Below are 20,910 nucleotides of genomic sequence, written 5' to 3'. Positions count from 1 at the left end.
TGTGGCAAACCAATCATTTTATTTGTATCCAGACACAGTTAATTCGAATCAAAGCAAAAAATCCTATTAGTGACGCAAGCACCCATACAACTGTTGTTTACATCGGTGGTTTCTTCGTGACCTGCGGACTTTATAAAGGTGAACATTGCAGCATTTATGGCATCAAGATACAAATGCGACTACTGTGTTAATATCTTCCTAGAGGTAAGAATGACATTGATAAGTGCATTGAATTTATTATGCTTGGATGATATTGTGTCAGCTAGGACAGTAACAGTTGTGTACAAATCTTGCTTGGACTGTTTTTCAGTCACGACAAGTACAGAAAACGCTGTAACAGCGAAGGGAAAATAGTCTTGTTTAAAACAAAAACAAAAAAAAAAACGAAAGACGCGACTAATTATGTGTCAATTTTCATTAAAGCATCGGACTTTGGTAATTTCTGGACGTCTACGTGGAAATTGTCTAATTGCCATCTCTCGGACCCAAAACAGAATTAGCCGTGTCCAGGTCTTCGCCTAATTATTAGCCGTAGTCGATGCGCATGCCTTTATTCGAAATTTCGCCAATGAACCACGTTATTTTCTATGATGACGCAGCTACTTTATGATGTTGCGGTGACATTTCATAGCCATCATACATGCCTTTATTTTTGCAATGCAAATTACTTCTGATGAAGTTATGGCTTTATAACGTTTATGGATTTTCTCGCCTAGGAGCATTTATAAGATTGTATCGCTCACAGATTTATTTCTTCAATACGCAGTACCTTTTTTTAATGAAAACAGGGAAAATCACAGATATGAAACCCTCACTGCATTTCATCTAATGTTATCCCCATAGTATGAGTTAAGTGGAATCACCCTAACAAATAAACAAAAATAATTTAAACGAGTTCTTCAAGCTCTCTCGTCAGCTCTTTAGATTTTCTTGGTTTATTTCACTTACAGTCTTATCATTTTCCGTCCTTGTTAAGGTGTCCGAGCGCAAGTAGAGAATCATTTATGTATTATGAAAAGCACGTATCACAATTTTATGATTATAATCGCCAAGATGGGGCCTCCTTTAAACACCCTGGTTTACGTATCTCAGCATCACTTATAACGGTAACAACTTGTCCAATTCGTTTTCCCGTTTATATCACTCAAAGTGTGTTCTTTCCTATCCAAACGGACAGGCGTCGAATATACATGTATACATCATTACTTTGCGACCTTCAGAACTTTTCACGCTTTTTGGTGTGGTGCAGATGTTTCAAATCATTTAGAAATGCGATCAGTCTGCAAAAACAAAGATCTTTGTTCAGTGTTGCGCAAAGCAAGACCTGTAGATTCAAAGAGTATGTTCTATTTTCCATAAAAAGATTACTGTCTTGGTTATTTTTTAACTCATGTCAGCATGATATCGACGTTACGATATCTCGAAAACTGCGTAATTAATGTTTTTGTTTTGAGGATGAATTATAATCATAAGCAAAGAAGCTTATTTTTTTTCATCCAACTGCTCAATCTCACTCCTACCCCATCCCCCTCTCTCCCCTTCCCTCTCTCTCTCTCTCTCTCTCTCTCTCTCTTTGTATTGTATTGTATTGTATTGTATTGTATTGTATTGTATTGTATTGTATTTATTCAAACAAATTAAAAACAAAGTGTCTAGAGGTGCAAAAAAAAAAAGTACGAATACCCATGAATGTCTGCACCCCTGAAATACATCATCACCAAATTAAACAAATTAAAAAATATGATCGGAACATTGAAATACAAAAATCTAAATACATTTAGGTATAGATATTATAATGCAGTTATTGTAAAATAACAACGAAATCAAGCTCTGGCCCTCGGAACAGCAATATATTACACAAAAAATGGATAACCAATATGAATATGTAATTAAGTGATATTGCAAGAGAGGAATTAATCATCTAAAACAACAAACCATATTGCAGGGCACACTAGCGGAATATTAAAACACGGATGAATACATAAAAAAGTCTATATCATAGTATATGCACATTAATATTGCACTCTTTATCTTTCTCTCTCTCTCTCTCACACACACACACACACACACACACACACACACACACACACACATAAAAAGACACAGGATCTAACACATAAACCTTTTGTTTGTTGTTTTTACTTTTTTTTTCGATTTAATTTATTTAATTTGACAGACGGCAACGCTTTAGTAATTTGTTTTGTATTGAAAAGATAATAATGACAGAATATATAAGGTATCACAAACTAATATTGCTGGTTTTAATTGACGAATCCGAGAGGGATTGAAAAGGACCATGCTGTCAGGTCAGAGTGAGCATACCAAAATTCAGGAAGTATTCAGGGTTTTGGGGCTAAAAGCATAATTATCTCATATTTATTTCTGTTTGCATGATTTTTAAGGAGATTATGATGCAGGAGGGTTCTTTGCAATTAGATAATAAGCATGTCTCATTTACACCCCCCCCCCCTCTCTCTCTCTCTCCCTCTCTCTCCCTCTCTCATTCCCTCCTTCTCGTCGCTGTCTTCCTCTCAGAGGTTGTTTTAAGTAGTACATTTTTATGGCATCGCAATAACGAGCAATATCAGTGGAGAAAGTGGTCTGAAAATACACGTATATGGTTTAAATTGGTTAATTAGTTAATTAATTAATTAATTAATTAGGCCCATAAAGCGGCCATGAGTAATACAGTTGAAAGAACAGTTCCGCGTCAAGATTTCCACTTCTAAACTGGGTTACTGTTTTCTAGGTGTCTCGTGGAAGTCGAGACTCGTTTATTGCCGAATAAGATTGGATGAGTTATAAAGGGAAGAGGACCCATGATTGGTGCTACAAATGGAAGTATGTGTCATAGATAGGAAAACAGATTAATGGAGAAAAGCATCAACAGTAAACGTGAGATTGATTGCATTCGGATACCAACCATAGAGCAAGTGAGACGATCAGTTCAACAGCGGTGTTGATCAGTCAATTAATCAACTCGACGAGATTAACGATTATTTTGTGGTTGACAAGGAGAAAAAAGGGAAATTTTATCGTTTACTTCGTCGCACAATTAGGGTAGTCAAGTGCCATGTAAATAATACTGGAAAGCTTTCAGGAATTTATGAAACAAGGACTAACAATGCAGGAAGAGAGCAATTAATAAATAAAAAATGGAACACTGGAGCAAGGAGAGCTGTCATGTAGGAAGAGTGGATGAAATAAGGTCATCCACTTGAAACAGAAATGTAGGATGTCGTCGACATGGCGTTTATATGCTATGTGTGTAGAGTAGATGCGCATGTGTGTATGATTGTGTGTGTGCGTGCGTGCGTGTGTGTGTGTGCGTGTTCATGTGTATGTGTGTGTGTGTGTGTGTGTGTGTGCGTCCGTCCTTGTGTGAATGCAGGTTAGACATAATGAGACATTATCTTCAAAAAAAAATGACGAGGGACAGGATGTCTCTATTCTTCGGTGGCTTCCACGACAGGCATGACAGGGTGACGAAAGAACGAGGCAAGTGACCTGAGGAGACAGAGGGCAGCAGACAGGCAAAGCGTGCATTTTCCTTCTATTTCATGTTTTGGTTTTATTTCTTGCTTTGTCCCTTCTGTTCTTTTCCCGGGTGAGCCAAAGAATAATTATATTGCTGAAGAGTGCCGTTCGATCGGTCGATGACCTTTGTCTGTTTTTTTTTTTTTTTTTTTTTTGGCAGGTCCCTGATATGCATATGATTCGTACCAGCTTCACCTTTCTATGTACACTCAGAAAAAAAAAAGTAAACGCTTTTTCAAGTTTAGATTTCTCATAGAATATTTGTCTAAAAGCTAATGTCTTATATACCATATTGAAGGTAATTTAATTGGCTATCAACCTGGTAGGTCAACAAAAAGGGAAACTTTACGCATGAGTGAACTCCATCGTTTTTCTCTTCCAGGGCACAAAAGTAATAATTGCAAAACTGAAAGTTGTCATTCATGCGTATGTGCTCTTCCATAGAACAATAAGAGCAACAAATTTCACACAAAAAGAAACGTGACTTAAGTTGCAAAAATAAACCTTTGATCTCTGTGAAATCTTTAAAGCCCAAAAGATCAATGAAGGCTAAAATGAATGTAGGAAAATAAAGCATCTTATGTCAAATCTAAATTCAAATGAAATAAGAGAAGAAGTAATAATTAACAAAAATGGTAGAAATTTGAGGGGTTTTTTTTTTCAAATTAGGAAAATGGTAAATAATGTTTGGTTCTTGATATTGTCACATGGATTCTGAAATCACTAGATTTAAAAAAAAATTAACAAAGAAATTCTGCTCATTTAATCATCTTTATGCTTATTATTCCCTATGTCATTTAAAGTTTGACTTCACAGAAAATTCTTATTTTTCCCTTTTAGTTTCCCACTTTGTTTTTCTGAGAGGTTATAAAGAGATAAAGAGAACAAAAACTTATTTTTCCTATTTCATGCATGTCTCTCATTGTGTTAAACTGGTCTTTTGTTGTCAATGTTATCGTGAAGGACATATGCAAATGAAACATGTCAATTTTTGCAATTTTTAATTTTGTGCCTTGGAGGACAAAAACTCTTGCGTAAATTTTTCTTTCTAATTAACCTATTGGCTTAATAGCCAATTAAATTACCTTTAATATGGTATATAAAACATTGATTTTCATAAAAATCATCTATGAAAAACATGACCTCGAAAAAGTGTTTACTTTCTTTTTTTGCTGAGTGTACAGGTATAGTTTCTGGGGGGGGGGGGTGTGCATGTGTGTTCGTGGGGAAGGGTGTTAAGGGGATATGCAAAAATCAAGATTCTTCATTCAAATCATTCGTGTTACAACGTGCTGATAAAGTAGTTTGGGTACATATGAGTTCCAATGACAGGAAAATGAAGGATGTATGAGCATTTTTTTTCCACTCGTAATGACGTACTTTTTCAAGCATTTTGTCATTTGTATTTATGGATTATTATTTTCCTAAAGTCGAACTTATGACTCTGCGTGTGAATTTCTCAGTATGATGGTTGCTTATTTGAATGATACCTAAATAAGACTGATAAAACAAAAAGGTACGTGCATGTATTTGGGGTAAGTCATGAAACCTATATTCATCAAGTGAAAGTAAGGTGTCGCGAGTCGATGCTAGCCGCTAGAGCCTCATGTCTGTTCCGGTCATTGAACTTGGGGATGCTGAATGAACTTTTTGGTTTGTTTGTTTGTTTTTCGGGGGGGGGGGGTTCTGTCATACTGCCGTCACCCGTCAGGGATTTGGAAGTACGTTCAATTAGGCAGGGAGGATAATGTATCGTTTGCCTAGCGCGACCGGAGAGATAGGCAGGTTTAGTCTGAAACCGAAAATTCCCTCGTATTTCCTTCTAAATGGTGAGAAATTGAAAATAATTGATGGTTTTGCCCTATTTCGAGGTTGCTGAATGAGAATCTGGATGATGCAACTCCTGCATTGTTGACGATTTTGAGATGTTCAATATGGCCGCCAGAATGACCACCCAAAACGGAAGTTCCCATATCAAAGCCATTGGTGGTTTTTATGTTATTTTGAGTGTGCTGAATCCAAAGCTCAGGATACAACTCTTGCATCCTTAAGGGTTTTGAGATGATAAAGATGGTCGCCAAAAACGGAAATTCATATGTAGACCCCCTATTTCCTTCTAAATGGTGTAAAATATAAAACAGTTGGTGGTTTTACACTATTTTGAGTTTGCTGAATTTGAAGCTCCAGGATACAGCTCTTGCTTCCTTGAGGGTTTTGAGATAATAAAGATGGCCGCCAGAATGACCCCTAAATGGCCGTTAAAAACGAAATTTTCCATATAAGCCCTCTGTTACCTTCTAAATGGTGTAAAATTGAGAACAATTGGCGGTTTTACTCTATTTCGAGGGTGCTGAGTCCGAACCTGGTTGATGCAACTTTCGTATTCTTTTTAAGGGTTTTTGAGATGTCCAAGATGACCGCCAAAATAACTGTCAAAAATTGGAAAATTTTAGACCCTATTCAGCACCCTCGAAACTTGGTTGTTGAAATTAATCCATTCTTTAGGGTTTTTAGACGACCAAGATGACAGCCAAAGTAAGTGGCAGAATTCCAATGCTAACATATTTTTTCTTAATGGTAAAAGTTTTAAAATAAATTGATGGTCTTACCCTATTTCGAGGGTGCTGAAGGTCTTTGAAGGCTTTGGGACATCTATAATGTCCTGTATGAACGGAAACTCCTAAACATTTTCTTATACTTAAATTATTACCTTCCATGTTGTCGTTTGTTTTTTTACTCAATTTTTTTCGCGTTACCTGTGATATGACCGTCCCCTCGTGTATATATAATGTAACATCATAATTAAAAAAAAAAAATTGAAGCATAACTATAAAAATGTCCCACTCGTGTCTTCAACAATGTCATCAAGACCATCAATATAAACCAAATAACCAATTTGAGTGTTCATGGATGAAGAGATTAAAACTGCTCATGGATTAAGACAGGTAATATTGGGTAATTTCAGTACACTTCTCTACATCACTATCACAATATGATATGTTTTCCATATCTCACCATTAAGCAGGAAATACGTGGGAAATTCCAGTTTTATTTGGCGGCCATTTTGGCGGCCATCTTGAATATCTCAAAAATTTCATGTATGCAAGAGTTGCATCATCCAGATTCGGATTCAGCACCCTCGCAATAGGGCAAAACCATCAATTGTTTTCCATATCTCACCATTTAGAAGGAAATACGTGGGAATTCCCGTTTTTAATTGGCGGCCATTTTGGCGGTCATCTTGAATATCTCAAAAACTTCATGGCTGCAAGAGTTGCATCATCCAGTTTCGGATTCAGCACCCTTGAAATAGGGTAAAACCATCAATTGTTTTCAATTTCTCACCATTTAGAAGGAAATACATGGGAATTTCCAGTTTTAATTGGCGCGGCCACTTTGGCGGCCATCTTGAATATCTCAAAGACTTCATGGATGCATGAGTTGCATCATCCATATTCGGATTCAGCACCTTCCAAATAGGATAGAATTATCAATTGTTTTCAATTTCACACCATTTAGAAGGAAATACGTGGGAATTTTCGGTTTTGGCGGCCATTTTGGCGTCCATCTTGAATATCTCAAAACCCTCAAGGATGCAAGAGTTGCATCATCCAAATTCGGATTCAGCACCCTCGAAATAGGGTAAGTCCAGGCATTGTTTTCAATATCTCACCATTTAGAAGGAAATACGTGGGAATTTCCAGTTCGGGCGGCCATTTTGGCGGCCATCTTGAATATCTCAAAATCCTCAAGGATGTAAGAATTGCATCATCCAGATTCGGATTCGGCACCCCCGAAATAGGGTAAAACCATAACAAAACATTGGGTGGACGGTAAAACAAGGTTCAGCCTCTGGCACCCAGACTAGTTCTCTGGTCCTCAGTAATAGGTAACCTCACAAGACAGTATTGTGACGTCATATTATTTTACCTTCCACTTTTTCACCCTTTTATTTTTGTTCATTAGCTGTTACTGCTGGTTTACTGTTACAGTACTGTAAATACTTTCTTACAGCTTTTTCTTTTGTCAATCTCCCGATAATTAATGATATTAGTGATGATGATGGGTGATGAGTTCTATGATGACAATAATAACGATTGTATGTAATAGAAACAATAATGATAATTGACATGGATTTACTCATTCAATTTCATCAATTTTTCACTTTGATTTCGTCAAATTGTCATCGAATTACTTAATACGACCTAAATGTGTTGAATAAAACGATTCGATTTAGGCAATAGAGCATAGTATGATCTATTCATTTACCGCTTCAGGGGGCTTTGCTTCATTCATTCTGTGCAGAACACAGTCAAACAATAGATGCGGCTGTTGTTTGGAGTATCATTCGGGTACTCCGTGAAGCATGTCCCATGAATTATTGCAAGTACATACACGCACACATTTTCTCATGATTATGGTAACAAGAATATCAACTTCATTATCATAAGTGACGTGAGTACTTCATCTTGGGAATAATACAACAAAATCGTCCTTTTTTGTTGTTAAATACACCCAAGTTAATATCCCTGTGGTGGCTGTGAACATGATGACTGCCCTTTAATTGCCTGAATACTGTACATCATCCCCCGTTTTTGGCTTCTCTTATTTTAACCATCCAGGCAGATCAGAAAGTTCTACACGAAACATTAATGTGTAACATTTGACTGTGCCACTATACGGCTCGACGAATAAGGACATTATTAATGCATTTCCTAGCTGATTATGGAAATGATTAGAAAGATTGAACCTCTGGCTGGGATGCTCGACCCTCCAGGGACCGCGACGTTTCTTTTCGGGGATGCGGGTTGGAGGGGGTCGATGTAATCTCGAACCCCATCTGCTAAAATCGCGCAACGGAGATTCGATTCCCCTGCCGATGTTTATATTTGTCAATCTAGGGGAAGGAATTAGGCAGTTACCATGGCAACGGGATGACTAAGGGCGGGAGGAGGCGGATGACCTGTGAACCCGCCATCATCTCCAGAATTCATCAGCCTCCTCTAGTGACAGGCTTTGAGCGTAGACCGTGACCCATCCATGACACTGATAATTGAGTGATTGATGGATTTATCTAATTTTAGCTCCACATTCCACATTCAAAGTCTGGTAATATCAGTATGGAAAGAGAGTCAACGTCACATCGCATTTTTAGTTCAAGTACAAAATGACCATAAACATAAAAAAAAAAAAATATATATATATATACATGTACATCGTACTGCAAACAAACAATGAAAGCGACTGTTATTATTTCATAAGTAAAGTAATTGTCAGTGAAATGCATGGTGGCGTAAATAAAACAGGATAATTATAATATATATATATTGCAGACCATAAATGTTCGGATATCATAAAGATCGCCGAATGGTCCTGGCATGGTACACTTTTGATGTTGATTTTTCGAGCAAACTCTATATACAACAGATGTATGACAGGGCTGTATGACTTATGGATGGCGGTCTCGTGGGATCACCCCTATTCAAGTGAGATGATACGAAAATGATGAAATAACAGATAAATAAATGAATGATGTGATGAATAAATGAAAGGTGCGGGACTCACCTTTTAATATGGCTACTCTGTTTTACTTTGTTTTTGGATATCTCGGCTATTTCAACACAGATTTTCATAAGATAAACTTTGAATACTTTCAGAATTTTATGCTCTTTAAAGGCATTATTTACTACACGTGTATTTGCAGACGAAACAAAAACCCAGTTTCAGTGCTTCAAAATAGTTCTAAAATGTGAGCGAGGGATAGAAACAGCCTGTGTAAACACGTTAAAGGGATGGTACAGTATTGGTGGAGATGAGAATTGGGCTTTTAACTTTTTGCAAGATACCAAGAAAACACTAACGAAATTGTACATTACATACCATTTTAGGAGGAATTCAAAGTTTATTCGATGAAAATCGGGTTTGGAATGACTGAAACATCCAAAAACAAAGTAAAACAAAGCGATCGTAATAAAGTGTGGGTCCCACACTTTACTAGAATCGCTCTGTTTTGGATATCTCAGCCATTTGAAAACCAATTTTCATCAAATAAACGTTGAATTCCTCGTGGAATTACACGCTCTTTCATATTTCACAAGAGGTTTCTCATTATCTCACCTAAAATGTTAGAAACCTGAAATTAGGTCTCAACCAAAACTATACGATCCCTTTAAACAGTATAATCAATGTTGTATAATGTTAAAGGTAAAAAAAAAAAAAATTGAACAATAGTTATAATGAAATTGTGTCAAGACTAAACCGTATACAGTTACGGTAAATTTAGTGAGAAAATTGTGATATCTCTTATATTTCAGGCTTTATTGCAAAGTTTTTATATGGTCGGATGTTTTGTGATACAATTGGCCCACACATTTGCACCAAATGTGATAACTTTCAGACGGCGGGGGGGGGGGGGTGCACAGACCTTTTATAAATTTCAGGATGCTCGCACGGGCAACTCATTGTTTTGGCAGTTTATGTGTCAGCCGAACTGGTATCATAATAGGCCCTTCTGACGGATTATGTAGGTTGCAAATGGTGGAAAATGCTTTTTGTGAAATATGTTTAGCCTGTAATTTACTATTATTATTACTATTATTAATAATATCATTATTAGTATAATATATATATATATACATTTTCATTCTGCATCGAGTTTGTAAGCCATGTGTATTTTTTTTTTATTTACTGTACTCTAGTACTTTAGCTAACTTTATATGTATTTTGTAAATCAGTTGTTTTTTTTTTAACTGAAAGGGCTGCCTTGTGAAAATAACACGGAATAAATGAATAAAAATAAAATAAACATTAAATCTATTTTTTAAATCACCATTCTCAATGGTAAACAGTACCTTTAGTATTTCATAAGTGGTTTCCAATCATCTCACAAAAATTCAAAATCTGAATCCATAAGCTCAACCAAAAGTAAACAATCCCTTTAACGTTTATTGTTTTCATCACACAATGTGCTCGACGCGCCTGTGGAGGAAAAAAAATATTTATTTTTTAGTTTAATTTGTTTTGTTTTGTCTCTGTTTTTGCTATATTTCATAATAAATGATGAGCGGCAGCACGCGACAAGTAAAGCACAGTCACTTGCACTATCCCCATCAATTGATTGATTTTGCTGAACTTTTTTCCTGACATCGCTTTTTCTTCTTCTGCATGGGGTATCACGTTTTGCTTTTGTTTTTGCTGTTTTAACCCACAGTAATTTTCTTCACTTGACTTTCATATTTATCTCATTTCATTTTAATTAGTTTTATTTTATTTTATTTTGTTTTATTTTTTCCCATTTTAGTTTAGTTTACTTTAGTTTAGTTTAGTTTAGATTATTTTGTTTTATATGCATTGTGGCCCCGTCAGTAATCGAGTACTGTTTTCCAGAGGGCTTAAAGGGGCATTCCAGATGATTTTCATAATTTCACATCATGTAGTTCATAAATCCTTGTATGGATTGTGGTCCTTGAGCAGAGAAACCGATAAAATGAAAATCTTAAACAGATTACACTGAACAGTGTTGATGACATCAGAGCCTCACATATTTCAGGAATGCAGCAGTGTAATTCCATTGCAATACCGCTTGCTCAACAAGTTCACCTGTGAAGAATCTATGCATGCCATCTTCTTTTGTTCTGCTTCCTTGAGCCCCAACTCATGCATTCTTATGGTGAGGCTGCCATGTCATCATCCTTGTTCATTGCAATTTGCTATAAATTTTGAAAACATTCTCATTCCTCATCCCAATAACTATAAATTCTGAAACACTGTACTCAGTTTAACTAATTTATAGTTGTTCAAATGTAAAAGTCTGAAAATCATCCGGAGGTCCCCTTTAAGTATGAAGACGCGAGAACAAAAGCAGATAACGCCTAAAATTATCATCTGACGTAGGAGAACAGCATCGAAAATGCCTCGCAAGCAAAAATCCTTGCGGAGACGATCTCTGATTTCAAATCAGACGTTGAGGTCGTCTGTCATATTTATTATCCTCAGTCACTCGGCCCGCAGAAGACGGACCCAGGCGAGGGAAACAAAGACTGAGGAGACGATAAACAGCACTGCATGGGCAGAATCTTGATGCAACCTACCAGGCCCTTCCCGATACTAATTCATTGACGCCCCGATCCGTACTACCCTGCACGCCCCCCAAAATAGGGGGAAATCAAAATTGTCAGATTTCGGATTCCGAGATCGTTAGAGAAGATTCACCCATGGTGATCTAAATCGGCCATCACGGTATAAAACGAGACGCACTCCTTTAACTTTGTTTTCGTTGTTATATCATATTACATTTTATTCAGCATATCATAAAAAAATGTGTATAATTCGTCTAGCCTTGGGATTAATTTAAGCCGATATCCTATGACCTTAGAAATGAAAATGTGATGATGCTTATAACTTGACTCAAAGATGACTCCAAAATGGGGAAGGGGTCTGTGTCCCTGATTGCCCTGGCACAGTGGATTATGGCGTTTCCTCACAGTGTACAGTGTTTGTTTGGGGTTTTTTTTTCGGTCAATGTCTTTGTTGTCGTCGATAACAGCTCCTTCCTGATGAGTCTGGATATTGACTAAAAACAAAACAACCCCCACAATATCAGGTATTTTCGGCTATAGACGTCATCACCTGTCAAACCATAAATCATAATAAGCTGACCCGGAAGTTAAAAAAAAAAAAAAAAAAAAGGAGGCAGCGTTCAGGGAGAAAGTCACATACCATAGCTATTAATGAACCAAGTCCCTGGGCTGAAACCGCCTCGGCGTGCTGGTGTAGTCCATGGTTGTTATGAAATAAGAGGATTTTTCAAATTGAGTCAGCCTTAATTAAAGGGAAAATCCACACCAGAAATGAATAAACTTTAAAAGAAAGAGAAAAATATTTCATAAGAGGTTTCTCATTATCTCACCAAAGAAATGTTAGAAACCTGAAATTAGGTCTCAACCAAAACTGTACGATCCCTTCAATGAAAAGTTATCGCAATACATCACGATACACTGGACGACAAATCTGCGATTATCAAATCGTGATTTCATTCCAATTTATTACATATAAACTAAAGAACATTACCCAAAGACTCAGTCCTTTAATGTATTGGTCTTGAACTTGATCCATGAAGTTCACATCTGATAATAAGCTTGTGGAATTTCAGTCCCCCAAAACGTGTCAAAACACAGCAAGGAAGGTGCAATAAACTCGATGTGACTCGCCCTATCGTAATCACCATCATCATCATCATCGGTCGATTTCGTGTGACGCGCTGACGACAGAGAATAACGCTGACCATATGTGAATATTTTTATGAGGAAGTTCCCTCTGTAAAACGGGGGGAAACGCCAACGATAGTCTTCATGTCACAAGGTCGAGATGTGCTAGTATTGTCACCTCCTATCGAGAGTTCAGTGAAGTTCCACCTGAGGCGGCATTAGCTTTTTGCCATCTTCATAGCTTACTTTCGATATCCGAGGTGATAAGTGAATTTTCAATCATCCATAGAAAACATGTGGAGTATCTTCCTTCTAGATAAATTTGATTGCCGTCATAGGAAATACTGGGAAGCAAAAAAAAAGGGGGGGGGATGCAGCTAAATGGGTCAGGCAAAATTAAATCAATAGTACGTTAAAGGGGAACTCGGGCTGATTTTCAGACTTTTACATTAGAACAACAATAAATTGGTTACACTGGGTACAGAGTTTCAGATTTTAGTCATTGGGATAAGGAATAAGAATGTTTTCAAAAATTTATATATCAAATCACAACAAATACGGATTATGGCATAGCAACCATACCATAAGAATGCATGAGTAGGGGCTCATGGAAGTAGAACAAAAGAAGAAAGCATGCACACATTTTACACAGGGTGGCCTCGTTAAGCAAGCGATATTGTAATGGATTGCATTGCTCATTTCTGAAATATGTGAACCCCCTACTCGCGCTTCCTTATTGTGAGCCCCGACTCGTACTTTCTTATGGTGAAACTGGTACCTTGCTCATGGTGATTTGTTTAGGGTTATCAGAGTATTGGTTTCTCTTCTCAAGGACCACATCCACAAATCTAAACATGGAGCTGTCAATTTATGAACTACATGATGTGACATTTTGAAAATCGCGTGGACTTCTTCTTAACATGTGTTGCATTCTTTTCTTTAAAAAAAAAAAAATTGTTCTTTAGAGTCAAAATTCCAGATCATATACGAGAAGGAAACTGGCATGATTTGAACCATTCCATGAACGGAAATCGTGCCTGGATGGAACGCAAGATTTCGATAGGATATATGGAAGGATATGCACGTAGATGAAATGTCGTTTTAGCACGGGTAAAATGTTTGGAAATGTTGACCGGCACCAGCCATAGAGTTCAACTTGAGAGTAATGCCGGACTGTATACCAAAGGTCCGGGGTGACCCACCGGAAATTTGTTACATCCGCATATTTTGTGAATTGTTCTCTGAAAGGGGTGGGGGAGGGGGCATCTTGAGGGAGGGGGAAGCAATGCAAGGAAGAAGATCCAAATTTAAAGCTACTGTTCCTAACAGTAGGCAAATAAAAGGTGTATATAGGCCTACTATTATATATAATAATGGACTCAAAGTGAAACTACATAATATAAAGAGGTGTATACTATATATATATGTATATATATATATATATATATATATATATATATATATCGTCGGTCGCATTACGAACCGGCGAATGTTCGAATTTGGGTCAATTTTTCAAAATTCACTTTTTTCCATTTTTTGAATGTCCATACCAAACTCTATCTATCCCCAAAATATCAAATCGCAAAATTCACGAAAACATGTATTTTTGGTAGTGACGAATTTTCAAAATGTCCAAATGCTGCAATTTGTGACATTACGAACCGGCAAATGTTCGTATACGCCGGTTCGTAAAATCCCTGTTCAGACGGAACACACGTGAGGTATGTGGGGCGAATCGAGGAGCTTGCGAGGCCGCGAGCGAGGGCTCGTCATCACCATCAGTCCCATGCACTCGGAATTGTGCTGGTATGTAACTACTAGGTGCATTTTGTTGCTCATTTGTTATTTAATCTTCTGTTTAAAAACAAAAGTAATGATAATCGGGGCAGGTTAATGTGTAATCATAAAATATTACATCAGAGAAGTAGAATTGCTCGACATTATCATGTAAAAGTAGCTTTCCTGTGTATTTCATTTCCTTGTAGTTGAAGATCCTACACAGTCGTACACCTAGCCACCATTTTTGTCGAAGGTGGTCCTTGATTATTCTTGGTCAGAGATAAAGCAATCCTCCCATACAACCCGGATGCATTGTTTTTTAAACTAAAGCATAGTAGAATCTATAAACTGAAAAAAAAAATATATTAGCAATTGCAAATACCCAGGTAGAACTGAAAATAGGCCCAAAGTAATAAATGATTATCATTGTTTTCAAAGATTCATGTTGTTGCATAAAAAAAAAAATAGTATTTAGGCCCTAAGTAAGAATGAAATTGCATGATGAGACTGTTTAGCGTCAGTGTTAAGTCAGTTATAGTTACATATAGCTTCCTTAAGCATGCAAGAATAGCTGCTCTGGCCTTTACTGTCTAACTAAAATCCTGCATAAACAGTAAATTTATAGGCTAGATCGAGGTTGTATTCACCGGTATGTTATTTTGATTACCGGGACAGATATCAATGAACTTTCAGAAAAATTAAACGAAGTTGATTACCGGTACCGGTACTCACAGTTTTTTTTTAACACTCATGTACCGGTACAAGTATAAGCCTATATCCAGGGATTTTTATTCTATATAAGTTACCGCGGTATCCTATTTGTGCCCTGATAACACTGACATGATTTTCCTTATTTATATCTTGGGGATAATTCTAGGAGCAGCAGGCCACTACAAGCAGGAGCCGAGTCCCCACAAACAAAGGCAGCACCGCTATCATTACAACTGTAGCAGCTAGCATCCCAGGAACATCAGCAGCACCTCTCGGCGCAGGAGCAGCATTAGCAGAGCCTGTAAAGTGCAACTGTAGCAGCTGAACTTCTCCATACAATTGTAGTCGCGAAGCCTCTATGTACTACAGTAGGCCTACCGACAGTACTATTGCAACAGAGCGTCTACGTATGCTACTGTAAAACTCTACATTTGTAGCAGCATGATCCTAACTTTCAACTGTAGCAGCTGAGCCTTTCAGACTGTAGCAGCAGAGCCTCTACGTACAACCGCAGAGAGTAGTGGTGATGAGGATGTTTTTCCTTCTGCCTATAATGGTAAGTTTGATTCGTAACAAGTGATTATGGTACCGGTACTTGTGGACCATAAAGTGTACCGGGAACCAGGTATTCACAAACATTTCTCAGTTTACGGTGAATGGAATAGGTCATTTATTACGTTCAGTGGAATAGATGATTGAACAATACCATGTCATTTGACAGAAATCACTGTTTTGATATCTGGAATGTACTAGGTAATGTAGTCATACCTTTTCTGTAATGTCGATCTTATCTAACTCTACTGTCAAGTATCTTATGCAGATATTAACCTGGTGAGGACAGGCTCATGTTGATATTACAAGCTCTTCCCTAGGCACCTGCTTGAGCATACTTGGGGGAAGTTTCTAATGGCCTTACTGTAATTATTTCATACATGTATATCAATGTTGACTGCTACTCAATGTATTAAAAGAGAAAAAAGCAAGCACTAACACTTCTGTGTATAAGATTGTTAGGTTTTTATGTGAAAGACATCACATTTCTAATCAAAGAATGTGTAGCAGTTATCATTATTTACCTTTGCCAACCCCAAGGTGTAAAAGCTCGACCAATAGCACCTGAATTACTATGCCCTTCAGAGATCAGCAGACTTTGATGACAATTTTTTTTTTGCATTTCAAATAGGTATGCTGGCTGTAGCTATTTTCATTTTGTCTCACAAAATGTCGTAGGTGATTGCCTGTAAAGAATTTCCTTATGTTACTTTGTTTTTTCTTCTGAAATTGTGCTTTAGCTGTAAGAAATACTCTTCTTCACATTTTTCAAACCTGCAGGTACTTGTAATGTTTTATCACATAGTGTATGACACAACTGTCAAATTTCTCACTGAAATTGTCCATACAATTTTGTGTGTTTTTGAACCACCGTAGGCATAGATGCTCTTGTCAAGTGGAAGAGGGATGGTTCTATGAATCCTGTCAGCTCAAGTGACCTCTATCATGCTCAACGGACCAAACCGAAACAAGGTTCCTGCGTACATACGAGAAGTGAAAATGGCTGGTGGAAAGGGAGGGTGCTTCAAGTCTTCAACATGCCCATGGATGGACGTGGGATGTCAGATGACGAGGGCATTCCTCTTTCTGCCTGAGGTAATTTGAATACATAGTTACTGATTTGTTCTACATCAATAAGTTTATCAAGATATATTATGTCTTTTTTCATTTTAAAATGATGTAGAGATTTTTATGCATAGTATCATGTAGGTACAATGTACTTTCATTGCATTACCATTTCAATATAAATGTTCAATTCTGTGTAATGAATAAAACAAATGTCGTAATTGCAGTTTGTAATGACTGTAGGATGCTGAAGACTGTTAGCTCTCCACTTCCTTTCTTTAAAAGTCTGATATTGATTATTACTTACAATTTATTATGTCAACGTCTCTTCTCAGTCCCAAAACAAAATCAATTACTGATAATTTGCTTTATGTGTATGTAATACACTGTAGATTCTAGTGTCCATGATAGATGTTTGCAAGTATATCTAGTATAAATCTTGTTGATTCTACCCACAGGATGGTCACATAATTTTTTTCATTGATGCATTGTTTACAACTTCCCCAGCAGTATCGTTACTTGCGACAGCAGTAGCAGAGCCTCAACGTCGATTTGTGACAGCTGAATCCCCAGAAACATCAGCAGCACCGCTTGAAGCAGCAGCAGCAGCAGCAGCAGCGGAGCCTGTACATACAGCCCTAGCAGCTGAGCCTCTAAGTACGACAACAGTGGTAGAGCCTCTACTTACAACTGTAGCAACTGAGCCTCTACTTACCACTGTAGCAGCAGAGCCTCTACTTGCAACTTTAGCATCTGCACTTCCAGGAACATTAGCAACACTGCTAGAAGCAGCAGCAGCAACAGAAGCAGAGCCTCTACAAACAACTGTGGTGTCCGCATTCTAAGAAACAACGCAGCAATGTTACCTTTGAAGCTGAAGGTAATTCAACTGGAGTTGAGAAGTTCAGGGCATTGTATAACTGTTGTTTGTATTTCTTGCATTATCTGTCTGTGTGGTGCAAATTCCTAAAAAAGCAATTATGAGCCAAAACTTAATTTTCCAATAACAAATGTAAAATAATTTAAACATGTGATAAATACTTTGATTATCTTTTTTTTCTTTTATCCTTCACTCTTGTAAGAAAAAGTTTGTGGCAGGCAACCTGTAAAATTTAAAGAAAATAGTTTGTCTTCTGCAAAGAATAGTTAAAAAAAAAACAGTAAATGAAGTAACAATTATTCAACCAGACTTGGCAGTTTCATCAAATTATGTATTTGTTTTCCTTGCATTAGGTGTACCTGATTTCATTTTGAAAGCAGACTAAGTCCTCCACTCTTATTTCAGATTACAAAGAATACTGAACCTTGCTGGATGATGGAAAACTGTTAAATCTCGAGAAAGCAATGTCCCTGTCAGACATTGAAGAACCGATTTTGATGGTAACCGGACACAGGAAAGCAATAGAAAACTGTTTGTGAAGTGTAATGGAAGTACAGCATATTCATATTATGCTGTATGTATTCTATACTGCCCTTTATCTAGTCTTGTTGGTATACATCTGGTTGTATTTTACATTATTATATGTAGTGCACTAACTGTTGACCAACTTTCCTAAAATAAAGACCATTTAGGCAAACTATTGTACATGTTTCTTGTAAGGAAAGGAAAGGGAATTATTGGTGAATTTCTTGCTCATAGTGCCTTGTACAAATATAGACTTGATGCATGATCAAGTTTGTAATACTTTCTGGTAATTATTTTATCTTCAGTGTTACATATTTGCTACATGCTTTCAATAATTTCAACACAGTTTCACACAAATCGACCAATTTTTATCACTTCGGGAGGACCTTATTCAAATATAAAATAAACAATAGAAATAAAGTGTAGTGTTCCAGTATGTATTCCATTTATTGTCTCTTCATTGCAAATTTGGAAACTACTGCCATTGAGGCTTTTGAGGGAGTGGAAGATAGATGTCAGTGCAAAGCCAGAAGATTTTCATGTGGAAGAATATGTAGGTACTGACATCAGTTCTATTCCTGATAGATCTTCAGTTGTCATGAAAAAATTAATGGAATCTAAAACAGAATTGTCAAAAAAAAAGCTGAACAGTGGGGAAGCCTGCAAAAAGTCAGAAATATTTGTAGATGGTAGAACACATTTTAACCATCAAAGATGTGATTTAACACATAACCATATCAATCTTTTGGCTATGATTGCCTCAGTGAAAATGGCAGAATGTCTATCAGACAATATTATCATGCCTTGAAAATTCTGGTCCTAGAAAGAGAATGGCTAGCCAGACATGTTATTAACATGTTGTCATGTTGTCCCCCATCCTAAGGACAGCAAAAAGAGACAAATGACGTACACTACTCTCCTCCCAGCAGTCCAGTAGTTGGCAGACTGTTAAAGTTTGTAGACTCGTGTTTATAAACACATTGGGTATCACTTTCATTAATTCAACCCTGGGCAAAATTACCTTGTGAAGTGTGAGGAGAATGGTACACTTGATCATGTTATTGCACTATTTGTGACTAACACGCGTACTACTGTAATACATTAAAGTCAAGGAAATGCAGAACTTCTCACCAATTTACATGTCAGATTACCTCGTGAAGTGTTGGGAGAATTTTGTATTTTGTACATGTTATTGCACCACTTTTATAGTGGTCAGAACACAATTCTGAAATGCAACAAATGCCTAACTTCTCATTCCAAGTGAGATTACATAGTGAAGTATCATGGAGAATGTCACATTTATTTTGTATCAATTGTAATTTAATGTATTGTAATAATAGTGTGCAATGTAATTATTGTGAGCTGTCGAAAATGCAAAAAAAAAAAAAAAATCACTCTCTGAATTTACAGGTTATATCTGGAAGTTTGAGGAGAATGCTTTGTTTTGTAGTTACTGTATGTAATTATGAACACACATGTGGAATGGTGCATTTTGAATTAATAAAATGCAGAATTCTTCACAAACTTGGGGACTGGTGAATAGAAAAAAAAATAACAAAAGAAAAAAAAAGAGGAGTGAGAGAGACACAGATACCTAGAATTGGGAGAACAAGGTGATTATGACTGCTTTGTAAGAGGGTATGTGTGTGTGTGTGTTTGTTCGAGTGTGTGTACTGGTATGTGCATGTATAGTGTGTGTTTGTGTATGTTTGTGTTTGCATGGGTGTAATTATATTCTCTCAATAATGAATTTACACTTTTTTATAGACAGTGACTACCAGGCACACTTTTAGTACTCATCCAGTAGTCAATAAAAACCCATTGCACAGTTTGATAACATTACTGGCATCAACAATTAATGTGTCAGAAAGTAGGTTGTGTGTGTGGGTTCGAGTGTGTTTACTGGTATATGTGCGTGTATGTGTATTTGTGTATGTTTGTGTTTGTATGGGTGTAATTATATTCTCTCAATACTGATAATGACTTAACACTTTGTAATATTTATAGATAGTGAGTGACTACCAGGCACGCTTTAATAGAACGGTACTCATCCAATCAAAAACCCATTGCAGCGCTGCCAACATTGGAAACTAGTTGAGAGTGAGACTCCCATAGGCCAATGCTATAATTTAGGAGTCAAAATGAGTGAGATCAATAGAAATGAATGCAAATGAAATAAAGTTTTAGAGTGAGAAAGGGCCAAAATGAGTGAGTCTCACTCTCAGTGAGTGAGAGTTGGCAGCCCTGCCATTGCACAGTTTGATAACATTACTCGCATCAACAAATAATGTGTATCAGTACAGGTAGGTTGTATAGTTTGAGAAAATAACTGGTGTTTGTTACACTTTCCTAATATCCATGATTATGATACAACTAACATGAATGAACATGAATGAACATGAATGAATCACAATCCCACTACCTAGAGCGGCGAATGTATACATTACACTGTGCGCGTACCACCTAAGCGTGTGGAATGTGTGATGATACGCGCCATTTTATGTTTCATTTGCCGGTTCGTAATGCACACTCGCTACGTCCACACGTATTGAGCATGGGCTTTACGAACCGGCAAATGTATACATTTGCCGGTTCGTAATGCCCTCTCTTTAGTACGCGATGTACGTAAAACGCTGAAATGGGGGGTTTTACGAA

This window comes from Diadema setosum, chromosome 14, assembly GCF_964275005.1.
Source record: "Diadema setosum chromosome 14, eeDiaSeto1, whole genome shotgun sequence".
Taxonomy (NCBI): domain Eukaryota; kingdom Metazoa; phylum Echinodermata; class Echinoidea; order Diadematoida; family Diadematidae; genus Diadema; species Diadema setosum.
Note: the sequence above shows the minus strand (reverse complement) of the source record.